We start from the raw sequence: 7,240 nt of genomic DNA, 5'->3' as shown, positions 1-7,240 counted from the left end.
CAACACCTACTGTCACTTAGCGGTGTCGCAAACCTACTCACATCTTACGGCCGTGCCTTATGTATCTACCAGGCAAGTCCACAAGCTTGCTTTATATATCTGATCACCCCTTCACCACAGCCAAGCGACCATTGAATGACATTTGTCTATAGCCTGCCAATACCCCACAGCAGCATGCAGACCTTTATCTCCGTGACCATTCTAATGCTGTTTGCCATTTCTGTGCTTACCACCACTGGCACTGAAAAGGCTCAAACGAATGCTGAAGAACAGAACAAGGTTGTCCAGGGAAATCAGAGGGGCGAGTACGGCTTGTTTATTGTTTTATGCCAGGGGAAGGCAGTAGGGAAAGTATGATATTGCCCTGAGCAAAAAGTCCTTTGCCTATGACTCCACATCCACATGAAGGCTTCACCTGTCTATTTGTAGCAATTGATGGGGTGTAAACACTCAGACCCAAACCAAAACTAGCTTCATACTTTACATGAAAAGATACGTGGACTTAAGCTTACACAACCATGCTGAAATCAGGACCAATGACTGTGTTTTATATAAGAATCTGTTTTCAAAACCATTTGAAATGTTCAGAACACCTTGTCTAGTAGACACACAAGTAACAAACTCCATGAAGAGCTGTGCAAGTTCCATGTCAGTTTAGCAGCACAGACCTGGGTTTATTTCTTCTTTGCCGATGTGGTATCCGGCAGAGGATCCAGTGTCTCATTTTCTTTGTTCAGTCTCTTCACTTTTGCCTTGCCTGGTGTGGTATCCGGCAGAGGATCTGGTGTCTCATTTTCTTTGTTCAGTCTCTTCACTTTTGCCTTGCCTGGTGGGGTATCTGGCGGGGTATCCGGTGTTTCATTCTCTTTGTTTAGTTTCTTCACTTTTGCTTTGCTCTTCGAACAAGTAAAAGTCAGTGTGGACTTGTTGAATTCCAGTGAAAATACCCCAACGTCTCCATCAAACCTGTTTTTAGACACCTGTAAGTGTCTCTTGCCTGGGCCAGAGGAAAGCTTCCTGTCTTGGAGTATAAGAACATTATCTGCCTCTTGGCTGGCCTGTCGTCATGAAAAAAAAGAAAACAAATTTACAAAATTCTCAAACTAGAACTATAACAGGGGTTTTATGATAGTTAAAACTTCCTAGAAGTTGGTACTGGCATATTATTTTCACTACGACTATTTTTTTAACAAGGTACTCTTCCGGGGGGGGGGGGGGGGGGGGAAGAGTTTTTAAATCAACTGTTTTTAAAGTTTTACAGACTTGTATAAGGGTGGTGTGGTGCTTTCCCCATCTGGAGGCACCCCGTGGCAACAAGCTAGAGATATCTGGCTATCCTGTGTTTTGAGACTCACAGCCGAGGCTCGATGGACTCCTTTTTTGCATACTTAAATTTTAGGGGCATCAGTGGAAACTCTTAATTGAGTACTTCATTGGAATTTTTTCACTGATCTACTTGAGTTCAGTGATTACTGTGTTTTGTTGGTTGATTTGTCATTGCCCCAACTAGCCAGAATCCTACTCCACACTGACGAGGGGCAAATACCCCGAAACGGCTGTCTGTGGATGCATGCCAGCCTTGGCAAGCCCTTGTCATGTCACAATACTCGCACCTTGAGTTAGACTTTGACACAAAAGGGGCCACCCTGTTATTTCCCTATTTATATTCCAATACTCACAACAGAGTGGGGCTTAAGGGGCTACCTATAAGGGTGGTGTGGTGCTCTCCCCATCATTGAGGCGCCCCGTGGCAACAGGCTTGGGATATCTGGCTATCCCGTGTTTTGAGACGAAGCAAAAGAGGCTCCACAGACTCCTTTTTTTGCACATGTCAGAAACTGTCCAGAGCAGGAAAGGTTTTCTATGTGGATTTGCTGCTGTACTGGACACTTCCTGTCACAGACAGATGTGACCATAGAACACGCTGTTAGACTTGAAAGAATACACCACTTCCTAAAAGGACATACAGCAGCTGATAAGAAGTAGAAGACTGGAGATTTTTTAAATAGAAAAAATTTACAAATCTATATAAACTTTCTGACACCAGAGGATTTGAATTTTTTTTTCTCCAGTGTACCCCTTTAACTACCTTTATTCTGGCCAAGAATGTGTTTTCCCCACTTACTTTTGCAGAACCAAAAATAGAGGATGTTTGCAATTCCTTATCATCATCTTCTTTCCTGGGATGAATGACCAACGTTACATGACAGACATTTTCAGTAGCAAATTTTCTAAATGCCCCAACGATGTAATCCTGCACTGCAAATCTAAAGATAAATGAAAAAAAAATAAGAAAAAATTTTTTAAACAGTCAAGGGACAAATATATAAAAAAACCAGTGTCAAAACACCATTTATTTAAGCGATTCAAGGAACAACAGAGGAACGGAGTGTAAAATAAAAAATAAAAAAATTCAATAGGCTATGCAAAAACCATACGCACATATTTATTTTACTATTTTAACCCATCAGTTTTTAACTACAGCACATATGAGTATTATCGTGCCAAACCGAAGCTCTTACTTATCTGAAAAGAGATGTTCCTGGCCCATCATGAACTGCAGATTATCAATGATAACGTGGTTAATGTCATACATATACACTGCGTGCTGCATGGTCTCAACCACAGACCTACATGGGGTACAAAAAAAGAAATTGTTACCTAGGGAAACCTACACTGTGCATTAAGACATTGAGGAAATTTATCAAGTGTTTTTCGCCTATTTTTTGGTGAATAATTCAATTTTTCATCCATTTTTGGTCTAAGTTCTATTTATGAACCAGTATTCGACAGGCGAATATTTTTTAGATGGGACTTTTTTTTTAATCTGCCTGTTTTCTGTATTCACCCAAAAGTTTGGATAATCCGGGATAAGCGCCCAATTTATCATTTGTGACTTTTTAAATAGTCGCACAAACAGGTGCAGGCTTACGTCTGGTCAGTACCAGGTTAATATAACTGCGCAATTTCTTAATATTTGCAACTTTTTACTTACAGATTTACTATGGCAGCGCTACATTTTATTGAATCAGTCACAAGAGATTGGAACAGAATACACACCAATCTCCATTAGAATAGTTGCACACATTAGATTCCTTACTAAATGCCCCCCATTGTGATTAAACTGACCCAACTAGACTTCCTTTTAATAGTATTTTCTGTATTGTTAGAGACAATATAGCTGCACTATAGCAAACATGAGCAAAGAAAGAGAGCAAACCTAAACACCTATTACAAGCCAGGTTTCAATCAAACACCTTTGGAATGAACTAGTCAAACTTAGGCCCTCCAGCTGTTAGAAAACTACAATTCTCATGACTGGACAGCTAAAGCTTTAGCCAATGGGATGGCAAACACAAGACTGCAGGGAGCATGAAGGAATGAGCATGGCAGATGTGGGCACAGTATAGCAGGACTCTCTGTCTGGGGAGAGAGGGGTTACAGCTATGGAGAGATTACCTCCACAGTCCTGTCCCCTGATGCAAGCCCCAGCCTGAAGTGGATCTGCTATGATTTGGAAGGTGATAGAGACTTCCTGGGTCAGAGTACAGGGCTGTAGACCCCACTATGCAGACCATGCCCCTCCTCCACACCCCTCCCACCCAGTACAGGGAGCTCTTAAACCAAAGCAATGCTCTTAAACCAAGTTACGAGTTTGAAAAACTGAGCTCTTCTTGCAAAGTGCTCTCAATCCAAGTTACTCTTAAACCAAGGTACCACTGTATTAGCACAAAAATATAAAGTATATATATGTTTGCATCACTCCAGAAACATGCGTTTTCTTGAACTCTGGAATACATGCATTGGATTGTACAACCGTTCTTGCCTCATACTCTGCATAAGTGTAACAGGTGACCAGACAAGACCGCCATAGCAACCATTTAGTTGTGGAGATACTGACTGGTGACGTGACAGAACCAGCACCTGCCATCTAACCATCTACTGACCACAGAAGCAACGGGGTTAAACTGCCAGGATCCGAATAACATCCAATTCCAGCAGCTGCTGATACAATATACAGCTGACACCTTACATATAAGAAGCAGGCTCAGCTCCTGAACCCACCCCATATCTCCCCATGTAAATGGGAATGCAGGAAAGGGTTAAAAACTACCTACAGCAATCAATGCACTGCTTTAATTTTTAGCTTTTGCGCTAGAAAAATAAAAGTTGGACACATGACTGGCTGCTATGGCCAACGCTGTGTTATTATATATTGGTATTGATGTGCTCTCTGTAATAAATATAGATTCCTATACATCATCCACTAACTTACTTTATATTTTGTTCTCCATGGAAAGTCATGAAGTAAAGTGGCAGCTCCTCAAACCGATCTGCCCACTCGTCGTACTTGTCGAGCTGTTCCTCCAAACGCAGCAGAGAGAACTGGGTCAGCATGATTTTGGCCAAGCGAACGTTGTTAAGTTCGAAGCTCCCCCACAAAGTGTTAACCCCTTGCATGCTTAGGTCCAAGGCATATTCACTGATGAAGGTGGTTTTTCCACTACCAGTGGGGCCTAAAAGAAAGAAAAGGGAAAATGAATGCAAGGCTAATGAATCCCTGGAGCCAAGAAAGAGCATAGGTCCAACGTTGCTCTTCTGCCCAGTTGACATAGTTTGGCATGAAAAAGACAGCTCATACACGGAACTCACTGAGCTGAAGCAACTGTACAAAGCCCAGTTCTGTCCGCATGATTGGGGCAGGTGTCGGCACAATATGCCTATATAGCTCCCAGCTGCACTAAATAGCGATCGTACACAGCTTACCTACCATATGTGCTCTCTTGATCGGCAAGTGGATTTCGGTGAAAACGTTTTATTTTGGCATAGAACAAGTTCTAACTGACAGAGTTACCCTCTTTATTGAGCACCTATCTAGACCCCCTCTAATCCACTTACGTACTCACCAAGGGGGGCATTACTATTGTTTGGGTGCTATAAATGTCAAAAAAAACTTTGGAGTCTAATGGTGTGTTTACACAGAGATTTATCTGACAGATTTTTGAAGCCAAAGCCAGGAATACATCCTTTTCTTTATGACCTGTTCTCTGTTTATAGTTACTGGCTCTGGCTTTAAAAAATCTGTCTAAACACACCATAAGATGTATGTATGTTCTGTTGAGATCATGGCTGTAAACAAATCATAGTGGTCTAGGCCGAATGGATACGAAAAGGGAAGGAGAACGATACTGATTGGAAATGACATCCCCTGTGAATCACTGGATGTAACTGTACTGTAATCACTTACAGGGTCTGTAATGGAAGTGATGGCAGTCATGGTGTGGAGGTATTACTTATGTAGTAGTGTGATTGGTAATATATTTCTGTGTATAGGTTGCTTTATTAATTAGAAGTATGAAGGCGATATATCAACACTGTAGGGTGCTGAGAGAAATTTATTATTGCCTAGATCTGCTATTGATGCATAGAAAACTGTTATACTAATGGTTTCCCAGCATAAATAGCGACATGTATGCCTATGTATTGTTCATTTACATTACGGCACACATCATACTCTTGCATGCATTGAGGGATATTTTTACTCTGCCGTATAACGTGAAATCTGGTTGGCAATAAATAGTTCCACTATACCATGAAAGGTATGAGATTTATCTATGACGTCTCGACAAATTCTTTCCTTTCCTTGGATCGTGAACTTTATTTACCTGTGAATATTGTCAGCTCTCCCTTCCTGTGGCCCTTCAGAAGTTTGTTCAGTTCAGGAAATCTCATCCATTTCACCCCAGCTACTTGCTCTATATTCTCCAGCTGGCTAAATACATCACTGCGGAGCTGACGGAATGAAATGAGACTTGTGGCTGGCTGGCTGGCAGAGACGCCTTGAGGAGTTTATTCAAGTTAAGGCCAAGATTTAAGGCTTTTAGTGGGCTGGGCTGTTTATCCCCAGGCCGGATTAGAGAGCACCTCTTGATGCCAAGTTTCCTAGAGAAGAGTTTGGAGGCTTCCCATGCACGCAGGTCATCCCCAAGCCACAAGGTGATGCGCTTAAACTGCTCAAGATAAGGCAAAAGGACAGGGGGCAAACAGGTTATTCCACGCGGCAGTGATACGGTAGTCACCCCCGTGGCCTGGTGTACAGCTAAACTATCCACTTCTTGGCTGGTGATCACCACCTCCGTGTCCTTCTTGCCCGTCACTGTAATGCCCAACAGGTTATGGTAGTGAGAAGGCCTTGGATATAGAGTTTCGATGTAGCTCACCACGTCCGCCTGGCACACGGCAGACAACAGCTTTAACCCTTTCATGGTAAGGTCTCGTGGGTTGTACCAGGGGAAGACTAAACTTTTGGTAGGTTGGAAACACTTGACGCCGAACTTCTTCAGGGTATTGTTGGTGATCTTAGAGATGCTAAACATGGCTTTAACCAGCTGCGCCTTTTCCTCCTCCAGATCGTGGAACCAGACGGCCTTATTCCAGATGCGGCTGACCTCCATGTTGTTTAGCTGCCTCTCTCTATCCTCCGAGTCGCTGTCCTCCAGGCAGCCGCTCATAGTGTCAGGACTGAGGAAGGGGCAGCCCTCCTTATGGAGCAGAGCCATGCTGTCCTTATAGTCCTCCCAGGTGCCCTCCAGCAGGGTGTCCTTGCACAGAAACCTCCCTGTAGTCTTGTCAATGAACAGCAGGTTGTCTTTGTTGGGGGTGAAGGGGCTGGGGACATGCAGGCAGCTGTAGCCATCATGGAAGGAGATGTTGTTGTCTCGCAGGTACTGGCGGATCTCTGTCACAGTCACTGGGCAGACATCAAGGACAGATAGCAGGTCCTTCCTGAAATGTCTACGGGAAAACCCAGCGGGGGCCACACCATGCTTCAGCCGAGCTTGTGCGAGGACACACGGGAGGAGATGCTTTCCCTGACCGGGGATAACCCTGTGTAACACACAGCGCATCATCCTGCTCAGCCACATGTTTATCCCGCCCAGTCACATAACTACAGACACCGTACATGTACATACACACAGGAACAGTCACATGTCTATCCCGCCCAGTCACATAACTACAGACACCGTACATGTACATACACACAGGAACAGTCACATGTCTATCCCGCCCAGTCACATAACTACAGACACCGTACATGTACATACACACAGGAGCAGTCACATTACAATAGATCTCATACATGCAGATACACGCAGGAGAAGTCACATGTTCCTGCAGGGCGCCACCATGACAGCTATCATATAAAAACATTGGCGCCCTTACGTCACTTCCTGTTACC

The 7,240-nt window shown here is 43.6% G+C and overlaps 1 pseudogene; it reads right to left on the bottom strand.

Annotated features, from left to right (window-relative positions):
• Positions 1-133: 133 nt before the first annotated feature.
• Positions 134-7,208, bottom strand: LOC138785484 (twinkle mtDNA helicase-like; annotated as a pseudogene).
• Positions 7,209-7,240: the final 32 nt, after the last annotated feature.

The sequence above is a fragment of the Dendropsophus ebraccatus genome, chromosome 3 (assembly GCF_027789765.1).
Source record: "Dendropsophus ebraccatus isolate aDenEbr1 chromosome 3, aDenEbr1.pat, whole genome shotgun sequence".
NCBI classification, from domain to species: domain Eukaryota; kingdom Metazoa; phylum Chordata; class Amphibia; order Anura; family Hylidae; genus Dendropsophus; species Dendropsophus ebraccatus.
This window is presented reverse-complemented; position numbering and strand designations above follow the sequence as displayed.